At 40.2% G+C, this 16,106-nt stretch overlaps 1 protein-coding gene across 2 annotated transcripts in view; it reads right to left on the reverse strand.

Moving 5' to 3' along the window:
* brinp1 (bone morphogenetic protein/retinoic acid inducible neural-specific 1) overlaps window positions 1-16,106 on the reverse strand; it is a 135,905-nt gene that overhangs the window by 93,097 nt on the left and 26,702 nt on the right. Inside the window, exon 1 of one of the 2 annotated variants that reach the window (XM_018662483.2) lies at window positions 11,956-12,345. The exons of the other annotated variant lie outside the window; for it this stretch is intronic. The gene's annotated coding sequence lies outside the window, so the exon portion shown is untranslated. Of the gene's footprint in view, window positions 1-11,955; window positions 12,346-16,106 lie in introns of those variants that run through there. 2 annotated transcript variants of the gene reach the window in all.

The following is a 16,106-nucleotide window of genomic DNA, read 5'->3' on the forward strand; positions in this document are numbered from 1 at the left end:
GGTAAAACGGCATTTCAGCGTAACAAATAGGCCCACTGTGGGCTGATTTGTGATTCTTTATTCATAGTTCCCAACACTTACGATCTGCATGTGTCTGTCTTTTCTGTGTAAAGAACAACATATAGGCCTGATGGAAATTATCTTGGCACCAGAGGATTTTGTATTGCTGCAAAAATTAGAAGAGGACTGAGAGGAATGGAGTGAGGTGCCAGGTTGGCACAGCATGTGGTTCAGAAAACTAATTATTCATGTTAAGAGACTCAACCAATGTGTGTTTCCAATGCCTCTGCTGTTCTGATAGAAGGCAACAAGTGTGTCACCAACTGAAGTGTTTCAGAATTAATCAAATTGTGAATATTTTGATGTGTTATTTCTTGCATATGGATTGACTTAGCAGGGATATTCAGTTACCCAATTAAAATCATAGGAAGAACTGTGTCTATTTAGCATCATGGCTCTAGATAATGAATGCCAATAGAAAGGCAGGGACTAAGAAAAATGGCCTTTTTTTAACACTGGTTTTCAGTCTTTTTTTCTTTTTTTGCTGCCTGATGCAGACTTGAACTCAAATCAAAAGAGGCACTTAAACACAACATTTGGCCTCGCTTGCATCTCCATCAGCTGATTTATGTTATCTGATACACAATCATCCCAAAGCATAATATAATTACCCCAGACGTTTTCTTGATTGTGTTTGACTCAGTGAAAAGCAAGCCCAGAGGGAGCAGCATAAAGACCTGTTCTGCTTTACAGCTGTATTTCACATCATTACAGTTGTTTTAGTTCATCTAAGAAATCAAATTAGTTCACGTGTCCTCTGGCAAGTCTTGTCTTTCTTCTTCTTCTTCTTCTTCTTCTTTTTTATAGAAGAGAAGCTTACTGAAGATTCCCTAGATGTCCATTTTAACCCCACTTCTGTACACAACCTCTTGAGTCTTGAAAACCACTTCCATAATTGTCTTTGCTAACCCAAACTCCATCTTTCGTCGATCCCCTTCTCCCCTCGCTAGCGTATCCCCATACTCACCATCTTTGCCATCCCAACTCCCTTAAAAGAGGATCAGGAGAGAGGCCCCCTCCAATTCCTTTCCACCTCTAATAGGCACTTCCTTGTGTTACATGATCACCAGGTGTCAAGATTAAAGAATGGCTACTGCTTCCCAGGGCAGACATAGATGGGAGACAGAGAAAATAGCACTCCATAATTACTGATAAATCGAGCACACTGCCTCCTCTCCTTCCACTTCCTCCCTATCCACCTGGCCCTGATGTCAATGTGAGGGGCTGAGCAAGCTAAGCTGGGAAGAAAGTTGACCACGCCAGCCACTTTTTTGCACTGCTGATATTGCAGTTAAGTTCAGGCAATTCAGGGCCAATTGACTGACTTCGAGCTTTTATTCACCCTCCAATCGTCTCCTCTTTGAAGTGGGACTCGCAGTACCAGACTCGCATAAGGCAGCTGCAGCCAGTGCACAATGGCACAAGCTCACACTGCAGCAAAACTACACCGAACTATGCTCTCAACCTAACACAGGTAAACTGCCATTATAAACATACAGCACAGCTCCTGCCTCCAGGCCCTGACAGGGTTATAACCTACGGAGGATGATGGATGCAAGCACTCCTTTCCACTCAACACTATACATGTGCAGTGTGAGGGACAGTGTCTGGCACAAGTGGTAAAGATTGGGCAGCTGGCTGGGTCTCCTCCCTCCACTGGGCAATCGCAATGGGTTGCCAGGTGGCAACCCACTGCCATTGTTTATTAGTAATCCCAACAGCCTTGATGGAAACCAAAGTGGAGGTGAATGGAGTCCAACAGTGCATGAAAGCCTCTGCTGCAGTGAGACTGTTTTGGTCCATCCTGTCATGACGGAGAATTTGAATGTTTAGTCAAGTCGGCAAGGAACCAGATGGTGATGAGGCTCTGGGCATTACCATCACACACAGTCTACCTATGAAATAATAGGGTTAATATAGTATGGTGCGTGGTGTATGAGCCACAGAGCTTCTTCTCGAATGGTGTAGATGAGCTAAACCAGGCCTAAAATGTGCCATATGTGCATATTGTATTGGCCTGATAATCAAATTGAACTGCTATCTCATTTCACTACATTTATTCATTGTCACTGTGTCATGCAGGCCATTTTCTGGTTGGGGTTGGGTTATTTTGTTTTGTTCAGCCCTAACCAATTGGTTGTTAGTGACCTACCCACCATGATGTCATTTTCAACCATTTCAGAAGTTGCGCAACTTGTTCCCAGGTACATGAAATAGGTCAATTTAAGAATTGTTATATGACCGCATTAATCTCATCAAAACTCGTTACCATTTTGGGGCTATTTTTCTGTTGCCTTTTTTTTCTTTTTCATGGTGACACTAACTACCTAGCTCAGACCAGACCTACATGGATTCAGAAGTCTGGAACAAGTCCAGCACTGCATGTATTTTGAACTGTTCCAGGGTAGACCTAATATATGGTAGTTCCTGTGTGCAGAAACTGCCATGGTTGACTAATTCTAAACTGATGCTTTTTTTCCTCTTGAAATTAAAAACTAGCTCCTGCAACTGACCTAAAAAGTACTTACACCGGCAATTTTAAATTCAATATGAAGATGTCTCCCATTCTCGCACTGACCCTCTTCATTGCTATCGATTTTGTGCCATGTGAAAAGCTGTGCAATGGATCCGGGGAATATATAACACTGAAAAGAGCAGCAGCCATCTTAAAGCATATTTCCAGTTATAAAGACTTTGACCTAAGTGTTAAGGACTTTCATGGTAAAAACAGACTGATAAAATTTTAAACGAGGTGAGAAGAATTAAGAACAATTGCATAAATGGGTTTGGAATCAGGCATTAAGTTCCCAGAGTGTCGCATAAATTTTGTCCCACTACATTTTTTTATTCATTTTATTCAGTATTTTGTCTATTTATCCTAGTTCTCTGGCCTCAGTTCCCTCTCTACTTTTAAATATGCAATGCACGATCCTCTTTTTCAGAAGCCATGCTGGCAGTTGACCTAACCCTCTTTCCTGCAAACTATGAGCGCTTTTGTAGACTGACCTTTTTAATCCAGGATTTTAAAAAGGAAAAAAGCGCGAGAAAAAAAAAAAGTTTTATTCTTTATGGGTGAAAATAATATCTTGGTGTTAAGTGCCCTATAGTGAGACTGATTTTTTTTTTTTATCTGCAGAGTTGTACAACTGAGGAATGATCATTTTTTACTGGGGAATCATCAATATTGCAGACCATAGATTTTCAGTAGATTTCTTCATTAGTGTTGGTTTAAGGTATGCAGTCACATGTGCTTCAGAATCAGTCAGCATCAGCCTGCTTGCTTCATCTTCAGTGGACATGACATTTGGGATTTGGCAAAAGGAGAAAAAAAGCAGTTTTTAATCGTAGGTTTTCTGGAAACACAACAGCACAAAACTACAGGTCCACCCATCCACCCATCCTACACATCCACCCATCTTGCATTGTACCTGTAGTTCATAATTACTGACTCCTTTCAAAGCACAGCGTTAATAGCTTCAAGCTGTATCACAGGCAGAGACCCTCAAGCTGCTCCCTTTTTTACACGTTCCAAATGTGCTTTAAAAACAACTGAATTTCGTGGTTGCTATCAAACTTATGCATATTGATACTGTGTTTACATTCACTGCATGCACACAGTAAGTCTTAGTTCAAATATAAACATAAACACAGAATTTAAAACATTAACAAAAACGTTAAGACTATTTGGAGGCCAGGCAATAAGAGCAACAATGGATGCCTGGAAGCAATTTAATATTTTATTCATTACCTTTTAATCATATTCTTCATCCTGAGGCAAATCTAGTTTATATTCAATAATGTCCAGAACAATATTACAGCCTTCAGGTGTAAATTTGCCTTTAAAAACACAAGTAGTTGTGAAAATCCAGCTACAGAAATGAATCCACATCGGTGGAAAAGACAGGTCATTATAAAACTGACTTAATGTTTTTTTTTTTTTTCCTCATCAGTCACTCACTGAGTTAATTAAAAATAATAATAATAGCTGCATGAATGATAAGTAGAAATTAAGCTGGCCAAATACAGGAACACCAGTTGAAGACGTGGCACAAGGTTAAAAAGAGTCACCATGGCAACAGCCCTGAAGGCAATGTTAAATGATCACAGATATGCATGGATCGCCAGTCAATGAATGTTCCTCAGGTTATATGTGACAGGATGCGGTGCTTAGGCAGTAAAGTTAACATACTAAGAATGTAAATGTACAAACGGTTAACCCACTGGGACATGTAGGATTGACATTAGTGAACATGAAGGAGCTATGTTTAGAATTCTAATTAATATACACGTCTGCTGCCGTGGCAGAGATTCAGCCTCAGCCACTCAAAAGATGCTCAAAGTGCAAGAGAGAGACACACACGCGTATACCAGCACAGGCAAGGTCAGGCACATAAAAAAAATCTATAGGTTTGTACTTCTGTGAAAGTGCTGTGTCAGGTCATTCCATGTGCTACTTCTGGAGTCAGAAGCACAATACCTTTTACAGCAGTAAAGTTGTTGAGGAGAAGAATGCTGCGCTAATCAACTGTATCTCCTGCAAATTATGTCTATTTCGCGTTGGCCGTCACATTTTAGGGGAAACACGCCGCCGCCTTGTTTGTGTTTCCCTTTCACGGTTTATTATTGCGTCGTACTGCAAAAGTCCCCAAAACACTTACCATCAGCTATTTTACCAGATTGATCATACAGTGCAATAGCCACTCATGGTGAAACTTCATGTTTTCAACACTTAGCATTGGTATGAGATGAGATGCATTTCAGTTCCTTGAATTTTGTGAAATGAATACATCTTAAAAAGCAAGTGCTCTGTATGAAAAAGAGATAACAGTATTTTCAAATGGCAAAAATCTAGTTCCAAAAATCTAGTACAGCCAAACCAGACATGGAGCACTTAGTATGACTGTCCTCATCTACCTGTTACAGTGATGGCTTTTCATCACTTAGACACAGGCGACCTCACATAATTGTCCCACACAGCTTTATTAAGGTATAAGCGGACTTTAACAGAAAGAGCTACATGTTCAGGAGTTATTTGGCATCACCTCTGGAAAACAGTGGTGATGGATTTTTAAATTTTACCACTGAAGCCTTAATTAATGACTATGGGGAGCACAGGGGACACTTCCCACTTCTCATCTGGTAATACTAACAAATTTCTCTCATCAATGTTATTATTTATTTGGCAGAGAATTCTGCAGCCTCTGCTGTTAGTAGGACTGCCATTGTGACTACAACATAAAAATATCATAGTCACATGATTTTGTAGTTGTCATATTGATATGATCATAGTCTTGTTGCAAAATCCAGTTTGTGGCAAGGAAAAGCAAATTTACATAATTTGTGGCTGCAGCTTACAATCAGTGTCAGGGCACATACTCACTTCACAATTAGATACCAAGTGAGGTCACATATTGCTACTAATAGACCAAACTAAATCAGCACACACACAGCATGCTGATCCAACAATTTTTTTCCTGCAGTAAGATTACAGAATAAAGCTAAAACTGTGGCGTTAACGTCCCTAGCAGCTTAGCCAGATAAGAAAGCTTTGACTACACTCAACAATATTTTTCCACTCTAATTTGAATTCTCAAATCTGATCAGTCATTTGCTGCTGCTGCCCTGAGCCGCAATATAGGTCACTGATGCCAAGAGCCGCTGGCACGAGCCTACAGTGCATTGACTCATCGGCATCACATCGGTCATGGGTCAGTCTGTGAATCTCCACTCTCTCTCGCTCTCTCTCTCTCTCTCTCTCCCAAATGACTGCTCCACTGTTTAATTTTTCAAAATTGGGACATACTGTAAGTACTGAAAATAGCAGCTTCTCATCCCCTCCTGGCTTCATATGATAAGTCCCAGACTATTTGAAATGTTTTAGCAAATGTTTCTCTATTCTTAAAGAATAATTGGGGGTACCTAAAATATTCCAGTAGGGAGTGCTTCTCGCTTCCTAGTCAGCACTAGGAAGATTGGAAAAGATTAAAACCTTCTCTGTGAGAGGCCTAATTAAAATTTTTCAGAAAGATTATCTTCCCATGATTGTTCACATCTTAAAATGTGGCTTTTTAACGCTGGCAGACACTTGGCTGATTCACAGAAATGAGAAATACTTTAGGTTCGTTTATAAACTATAACAGAAAGTGTGTGAAGCCAGAACAATTAATTGACTGACAGTAAGTTCATATTTTTTGGAATCGGTTCCTTTTAGTTCCAAAGGGAGTTTAAGCACTCATGGTTATTTTTCATGGAACAAATCATAAGCACCGGGGCAAGTTTGTGGGTTCTAGTACATTTGACTGTGATCATCAATTGTTGGTAATTTTTTTATATCCACTTAATCCCTTTAAAAGCTTAGAAGTGTGTTTCCTGCGTCAGCACAGTAACAGCTGTACAGAGAAGTTCAGACCAATGGCTTTGTAAGATGGCCTCATGTTTCTGAAGATGGTGAAATCCCCATGCACAGTTGTGTCTGTTCATCGTGGTTCAACAACAAATTTCCCAGTACAATTAAGCCATTGGCAAAATTTTGTTCTTTGCCTGCAGTTTGTTCTCCACATTATGTTCCAAAGGCTGCACTCAGTAGGTGACTGGATATATTTACATGCATGCAATAAGCTACTAACTGCTAAGAACTGGAGCTAAAGCAGGCATCTAACAGAACTTACAACTTTATATAATCTAATAACTTGAGTTTCACTTCTCAGTTGTTTGTTTGGACTAAATCAGTTGACAAATTATCAATCACTTTTCTATTTTCAGTGTTTAGCCTGATGAAATTGTTGGCACAGTGGCAGCTGCCCAAAAAATACTGAGCTGTAACTAACCAGTTTTCTGTTTGCCCAAATGGACTTTGCATACCATCTTTGGAAGAAAATCTTTCGCACACATTGCCTAAAATGTATTGTATAATTGTGTTGAAATAATGTGTTTGAATGTTGAGCATCTTAAACTAGAAAATAAGGTAAAACTGGACTGGAGTTTTCTTTAACCTCTGTAGACAGGGATGAGCTTGACACATGATGAATGTCAACATGTAACTCATTTACAATGTTCATTGGCCAATGCAGGAGGTAGTGCCTGCATGAATAGATTGTTGGCCACTTGGGGGTGACGCAGCAGGCAAACAATTGCTTACTGACGCAAGTAGCACTGACATTTATTAGGGGTTGTGTTTGTGTCCATTTCAAGAATGTGTGTTCAGTATTCTCTTCTAGCTCTGTTTTGGTCTCTACCAATTCCTGAAGGAAATATCTACACATTTAACCAAGTTGCAAACTTTGTCTGTCTGCTGTTAAGTGCTGGGCAGGTAACATACAGTGGATTTATCTTTTATTTCTTTGCACCTGTGAGGTATTTGTTTGCAGCAAGAGTGAATAAGAACTTTTAAGTTGCTGGGCCTAAAACCAAAACAATGAGCTGAGGAGAACTGCAGAGATGGGTGGTAATTCTCTTTGGTTTCATCACTACTAGCAACCCCTTTCCCATAATACATAGTCATTTGATCTATTGTTAGTGTAAAAACACTGATTAAAGAAGCTTTAATAAATCTTAAATTATGCTTTGCTGCAGCTCTCAGAGGTTGCTACTGTGAAAAACATTCACAGTGAACAGTACACTAAAATATGTTCACTGGGAAAGTCTGTAGTCAGATTTAACTTAGAGTTAACATGTATGATACTGTATATAAACATAATTAATATAGAACATAATCCATACAAGATTATATTTCCCCCAAAATGTATTTATACCATGCCTATCCAGAAATTTACCAAACAGATGCAGGTGGGAAAGAAAATCTCACCACAAATTGCTATTTGCCAAATCCCAGTCACAACTGCATTTGATCTCCAACAGAAATTTGTGGTCCTACGATATTTTCCGTCTGTGAGAGCTGTATATTGTTTAAAATACCTCAGACACAGCTTCTAGACTGGAGCGGATCAAATTATACTGCTGGAGGGAGCATGGGAGGCAACAGTGAAGCAAATTAAGTTAAAGGTTCTATGTGTAATCGCCGGCCAGTGCAGACCTCTATTGTTCGGTGTGATGCGAGAGACCATAGCAAATCAAAACATCTCCCTCCCTCTCCTACTCACAGTAGCACGGGGCAGAAAATTCAAATAGATGTACAACCGGCTCTCTGGAAAAGACCAAAGCAGTGTCAAGGAAGATGAATTGCTGTAGTTATTACTGTGTTGTCAGAGTTATCATATTTTTTAAGGAGTAATAACTGAGCTCCCTGGCAGTGCTTAATGACACAGGGGTCGGCTTTGTAGATGCTCAATTTAGCATCACTTTTCTTTGCAGTGTCTCCTTCCTGGCAACCACTAAATGTAAGGTTAAGATGCACAGTTTGCAGGAGGAGTGTGTGTGTGTGTGTGTGTGAGTGTGTGTCGACCAAATATGCAAGGTCTGCTTTTGCACATTTGGAGGCAAACGTCCTCAGGATGAGTACATGAGGACGATTTCTATTAATTTATTTATGCTTTTACTTGATTTTAGTCACAAACCTTCAACAACCACTGCTGATGCTCCCCAGTATTTTTTAGGAGATCAGATGATATTGTGATTTGTGTTTTCTCACCAATACTAAACTTAAAACCCAAAATAATGCCAATTATAATCCAGCACAAAACTCTACAACTGCAGCTCCTGCAAATAACCTTAATATTTAATGGTTTTTATGTAACGTCACATTCAGATTCATCAGCACTCAGAAAGCCACAATAGGCTTTGCTTTCAGGAACTGGAAGCACACATATATTTGTTTAATAAATAATAGATTTCTATTTGCCTGCTAACTTTTGATGTGCTATGCATTTCTTGATTGTACCATAAAATGGTGCTTATGTTCACTCACAAACATTCAGACTGTGGTCTCCTGCTGTGATTGAGGAAAGACAGAGGGAGGGGGGGACAGAGAGACCAGAGAGAGGCTACTGCATTCGGATAGAGAATTGTGTGTGCTGAATGCCTAAGTAGTTTATAACAATAAAATTGTCCCTGTTGTGATGATTTTTCTGAGCCCACTTTCAGCTCCCCTGAGGCTTCACACTGTGCCGAAATTTCGTGGCTTCAGTAACTGTCAAGGATGGCGAAGAGCAATAGATCCAGCTATGAATTTCAAAACATTCCTTCATGAAATACTGCAGTGTTTTTCCTACAGTTGAATGTATTTACTGTACATGAAGGATATTAAGATGAAGGTTTTCTTTAAAGACCATTGTGAAAAAAAAAAAAACATCTGGAATTGTTAATCAAGGTTTAACATGGTTTAAATTTTATGGTGTGCCAGAATGCAATTACCCACTTGTGATCAGCTACCAACCCTTTAATTATGAGCCTCGGGCTGAGAATTCTTTTTGAACATTATAGTGTGAGAGCATGGCTGGACCCGCGCGGTCTTGCGGGACCGATAGCAGCAGCACATAGGTCAGACAGCCCCTAGTGGAGGTCAAATGATTCAGCTGCCTTCCCAAAATGCTGTAAGCTCGCCAGCATTTCTGTGAGATTTTTGTCACATGTCATTATGTGACCCTGTTGTTTGTTTCTGATAAAAACAGATTTTTTTTCAAGCCTCTTGGGAGGCAGCCTTCTGGCCACTACAGCTGCAGCCAGCACCCACATAAAAACAATGCCGTGCCAGTACAAAAATACAAAGAGAGAGACAGAGAGGAAGAGAGAGGGGGAGAGTTAGTGGGTCTGCCAATACAAGACTAGCACTGTTCTCTATTCACCACAAAGACTGTTTGTAAATAATATCCATATCTATACACAAGGCGGATAGAGCAGTGCTGTGTGCATAGGGTGAATGCATGAATTCTATCATCCAATCCTTCTAATTATGGTGATGGGTGTTTGGTATTTCCCTGCAGTTCAAGAATCACAACCACACGCTCTGCAGACAATCCATCCGTAAGTTGCACTGCCAAGGTCTGTGAAAGGCTGAAAGTTCTCTTTTCAGCCCCTGAAAGCACCATCAACATTGGGTCATCTAAAGCCATGACACAAATATAGCTTTAAGCTACTGCTGGCATTTTCATTTTGGCAATGTCATATGGAATGCTTTCCCTCAGAAAATGATTACATGTTGCCAGCGTTTTGCCATTGAAAAGGCCACCAGATTGAATGAGGCACCCTGAATAAGGCTGCTTTTCTTCTGCAATTTCCGCTGCCAGTGCAATTTTCTGCACTGCACATGTTGGAGAAGGAGGCAGAGCAGCAGACTGATTTGCTGTCAATATAATGCTAATTTCAAAACAGTAAGGCTTAAACCTGAAAGTTCAAATCCAGTACAGAGGATTAATCACTGTTGGGTGCCACACGGACAGTCTCTAGACTCGCACTGTAAAAGCTAAATAAACAGTGTTTCAGTTAGACTGAGGTCTTCCATTGTTAATTCTGGCCTATTCATTTTTTTTAAATGAGGCAAATGTCTTGTCCTCTAAACTTGGCAATCATGAATGTATAGGGCTCATTTTTTTCTGGATATATTCCTTAATTCTGCTTGAATGTGGCTAATTAGACCCGCTTTACAAAAAAGAAACAATGACAAAACAAAACAAAAATTGCAGTGGCAGTCATGGAAGTGCAGATAAATGCTTCCGGACCAATTTCAAAAAGAAGCGGAGTCTCTAATTTCATAGAGTTGGTATCAGTATCATACACAGTTATCTTGCCTTTAGCCACATAATGACACCTAGTGTAAAAGAGCATGAGCTCCCCTCGCAGTTAGTCAGTGGAACAGCAATCAAAGCAACTTGAGGGAACACGGAACGGCAACTTTGCCTCAATGGTGACACACAGACACACACACACACACACACCAAAACAAGCATGTACGTGCTTGCTGCCGTGCACACGCACTCTCACGCACTCAGAGCCACGTACAAGACAGACCGGCACGTACACATAAATACAGATCCAGCTGACTATCTGCTCTCACAGAATTCATTACAGGCAGCAATTCATCCATAACGTGGAATCTAGAAAGAAAGAAATAATAATAATAATAATAATAATAATAATAACAGGAAGCAGGACCGCAACTCATCCCATATCCAATATCCAAGCTGGGACGAAGCTCACTTTTAGTTAATGGATAATACAGTTTCCGGGATGAACTGATAAAGATGAAAAAAAAAAAAAGAAAAAGAAAAAAGCCACGACTTGACTGCAAATGGAATTAGCTTGAATACAAATATTGATGCCGACTACACAGTGATCTGCAGGCAGGCCCGCTATTACACCTTCACTCTGAATGTTGTCCCTGTAATGCCATTCACTGAAGCCGCGGCGGGTCTGCGTAATGTGCCCCCCCCCCCCAAAAAAAAAAAAAAAAAAAAAAAAATCTGATCACTGTTTCTTCCCAGTGTTTAATGCTCCATTATATCCGCACTTCTGCAGCATCACTCTCTCTCTCTCACACACACACACACACACACACTCACACACCGTGCGCGGAGAAGAGAATCATCTGCATTCGAGTGCACATAATCGAGAGAACAACTCGTTTGCGTTATGTTTGGAGAGGATGTGTTTAGAAGATGGTGAGGCTCCTGATATAATTCTTCTCTATTAACATAGCCTCAGAAACGCTCCGTCGACGTCCAGTCCGGGTGGAGCATGATAGGACTTGGCAGACCGATTATTTATTATAAAAGATAGCCTCACAGTGAGAAAGAAGAAATTGCCTCCATCCCTGCAAAGGACACCACCGGCCACCTCAGTAACATGCTGACCACGCATCATCGCCATAATTGTGCCACAATATAGCCCTGCCTACCTAACCGCTACCTCGTGGTCAGTGATAGACAGAAAAAAAAAAAAAAAATATATATATATATATATAAGATACGTTCATATTATGTTTGTGGTCCAAGTCGCACTTACCTAAAACTGACTCTCCCCTCTTAGCTGTATCTGTGGTCCAAGATTTGTTAGTTCTCTAGCCAACAACTTCTGCTGGAGCATATGTATCCAGTGCTCATGCTGGTGGCTCAGTCGGTGATGTTGGATTGCGGATGATTTGGCAATCCTTTTCATGCTCAAGGGAAAAAAATCCTTCGTTTCGGCGTGGTCTCGGGCATTGGCGCGCAGAGGAATAAAGTAATGAAGTCCGTCAGGAGGGAAAGGAGAAAAGGGAGCTCTGGATAGTGAGATTTATGCCGACGTGTTTGAAACTGTTCTGCTCTCTCTTCTCTTTTTTTTTCCTCCTCTCACCGTAGGAGCCGTTTGCGGGTGGAGAGGTGTGGGATGGATATCTAGGAAGGGAGGCTGGGATGCACCGACTGAGGGCGAGAAAGGGGAGGTACAAAGAATACAGTCTCGTATTGTAGAGGACGGTCATGACAGACAGTAAGGGGTGGGTCTGGACTGTTTGAGGCAGAAGGCGAGGGAACGGAGGGTGGATGAGGATGAGAAGCCGTGTCGTGACTTTTATTTGCTGATAGGTAAATATTTGCACCTTAAAGGGCTTGGCCTTCACTAATTACGGAGGCGAAATTGGGCAAGATCTGATAGCTTAGGAGTACATATGCTGTATGGTATAACAGGCATGAGTTTTTGAAAAAACTGAAATCACAACTAAGTGAGAAGGCGTTGAGTTGCTCAGAGGGTGCCACACTATGCCATGTGTAGGCTGTGTTCTTTGCATAAAATACAACGTGACTGTATGACTATGTTAATGTAAACTTGGAGTGACTCCCAGAGAAACTCTTGCTATTAAAAATTCCCCATAGCCGAGGGTCTGTGGAGTGTTCTGCTCCACCTGAAAGTGAGACGCTGCTGGATGCTGTCCATGGTGCTGAAACTCAATGTAAGGGTGAAAATCTGGTGTGTGCTGGCCATGGTGCGGAAACACAAAGTAAGAGTGAAAATCTGGTGTTTGCTCTCCATGGTGCTGAAACACAATGTAAGAATGAAATTCTAGTGGTTGCAGTCCATGGTGCTGAAACTCAATAGCTGAATGAATACCTAGTGGCTGCTATCCTTGGTGCTGAAACACACTGTATTGATGTACATGCTTTGTGAACTGAATACATGACAGGTGTACTGTCTGCTGCTGAATTCACTAAGGAACATACATACAGAACATAAATTCACTGACTGAACAAATGACAGAACCATAGCTCAAGAATAAAATCTCCTGTAATGTTTAAGTGTTTTCACTAAATTATTAGGACATAGATATTTCACGTGGTGAGTTTTCAAGGCTGACTCTAATGTTCTCAGTGTCTGCATTCTTAACTTTGACTGTTTCAGGCCACAATTAGAATAAAGGGATTTTGTATTTCTTAACCACAATTATATTTTTGGCATTGTAGGGAAGGCATTGAAAAAGCCATTAACACTAACATTGATGAAGGGTGGGAAAAAAAAAAAACAGAAAATGCATTTTAACAGTTGAATTAAAACAGAAAATGTGGAAAAGCGAGTAGTGAAATTGCATGGGTGGACTCAGCACCCCCTGACATCAATATTCCCAAAACACTGGCTAAAGCCCTGATGACTGGGGTGTCTTCACAACAATATTGGCCTGACAATACTAAGGATTTGGAGAGTTATTGGGCCTTGGTATTAGCATAATTTTGCAGAAATACTGCCATAGACCTACGAGCTCAGCCCTCTGTGTTGTATTCTGTTTCTACATAACTTCACAATAATATCTACTTGCTCCTCCCTTGATTATCTGTTATAATAGCCAATAGTATGAACTGGGCATAATTCACGCAATTTATGAATCATACACTCATGTAATTGTTTGTTAATGATATGCATTGTACTAGACTGTTAGTATCTTAGCAAAAACTACTCAGTTAACTTAGGATGCCAAGCTTGCAAGATGGCAATATAAAAATATTTTTACCCCTCAATCATTAATTAATAATGTAAATCCATGACCAAAATATTAAACTAGAAGCATTAGTAGAGCCCCAAGTAAAAGAACTTCTTATGAGAATAAAAAGTAAAATCTAGCTCATAGCTAAAGCCTTGTCTGGCAACAATTCTTACTATTCTTAATTTACTAGGCTTCACCTTTTGTAAATGCATAACAATGTAGAGGACAAGAAGATTTACACAGGATTTTTTATTTTGTGTTTTTGTTATTTAGATTTTGTTGTTATTTTGATTTTGTTCTCCCTTTACAACAGACTACTATTACAACAACTATTACTAATACTAACAATAATAATACTATGGTGAGCTAGACACTTTTGTGTGGTGTGTGGTGTGTGTGTGTGGTGTGTGTGTGTGGCGCGCATGTGTTTGAGAAATGACTACTTGGCCTGACTAAATCTATGGTTATCAACCTTAAGTAAGTAAAAAGAATGACTAACAGTGCACACTGTCTCTTGCTATTAAATATTTACTTTAGTATTAATGTGACAAAAATGACAAGTCATGTGACAAATCCTCCTCAGGTAATTATGTGTCCCTATAAGTTAGTGTTTATACTTGTTCTTAGTGGAGCCTGCTCCTTCCTTTGATACTGGATTCTCAAGAAACTATATTCCACAGCCTTTACTGTTGCACCTCAATAAAATATAAAGATGAAAGCTCAACTTAATATCAAGCTGGTAGCATAGCAGTTGAAACTTTGCCTCAAACCATTTTTGGTCAGGTTAACTTGGAATGCTTAAAATTTAAGGTTCCTTCTAGGCAGTTTTTCCCCAGCAAAGTTAGAAGCTGTGCTAGTTTGGAGGCATGATGCTGATTAAATAACACGACACAGAATACCCTGATGAACACTGGGTTGGCTCATGTCAGTTACATTTAGTCAAAGCCACAAATGTCTTTGTCACATTCAGGTTCGCTCCTCCTCCCAAGACTTCAGAGCAATTGTTTCAGAAATGCAATGCAGAGACACACTGCTGCACTGACTGATACGATACAATGCGATGAAAAGCCCATATTACAATTTTATGCACCTCGGCATATTATTCAACACCAGTATTGACGTTATCAAAGAGAACTAGCTAATTTCCCATCTAATGATCCAACATCTGAAGGGTATATGTGACAGCACCTAAAGGTTAAATGTTCATTCAAGGTAACTTTTGAATTGATTTTGACACCACTATATCCATTGCAGTCGCAGACAGCTTTGCAACTCACTAGCTCTCCAATGGTCCACTTGCAGTCAAGTGCTTGAAGCATCCACCAACGGGCAAAGAACCTGGCGGGCCCAGCACTGCATAGAACTCAATGAGGCTAAATGGATAAATGGCGCCATTACAGAGTCATTAGCCTGGAAGTGGTGGTGACACGTGACAAGTTGCCTTTGCAGTAGTAGACATATTATTCTCCAGGGATCATTGACATTGTTACATTTCATAATTCTATTGGTCATAGAATTTAATTTGAATCTTTCCTTCTAACTTTGTTCATCAGGATATTCTGAGATTTACTGTCACGGGGGGAAATGAGATGAGAAGGGAAATAAGACTGGCCAGACAGGATTTTCAAAGACACTCTCTGAAAGTGTGTACTTCCAGAGTGTGGGTCAGTCAAGCCTAATCAAACACATCAAAGAAAGCAAATTACATCATGTGGCTTTTTAGGTATGAGACGTTCTGTGTGTTACTGCTGTGGGTGCAGAAGTACTGGTGATACAAACCACACGTACACATACTGGTCAATTCTGGTGAATGCTGTAGTGAGCCATCAATACCCCTGCACACTGGGTACACCTGTCTGATGAAATGTGCACTGTGTGTATGTGTGGTTGGGTGATGACAAGCAGAGTGTTGGAAGGATGCATATTTTAAATTTCCCCATCTCCAGAGGGGAAGCACTGGTGAGGAACTGTTGGCAAACTAAAAAGAACGAGGGGGGATTAAAAGAAGAAGAAAACAGACTTAGAAGACAGAAAAATTGGCAAGAAAGGAAGGTCTATAAATTATCGGAATTCATATGAATTATTGAATGTGATCTGAAGTGCATTGCGTACCACAGTCATAATTAAATCAAAATATTCCATATTTTAGGGCCACCAAAAAACTTCTGAACAGATTAAGAGCTCAAGATCATCAGTTTTGCTT

This window comes from Lates calcarifer, linkage group LG9 (assembly GCF_001640805.2).
Source record: "Lates calcarifer isolate ASB-BC8 linkage group LG9, TLL_Latcal_v3, whole genome shotgun sequence".
Classification (NCBI taxonomy): Eukaryota; Metazoa; Chordata; class Actinopteri; family Centropomidae; genus Lates; species Lates calcarifer.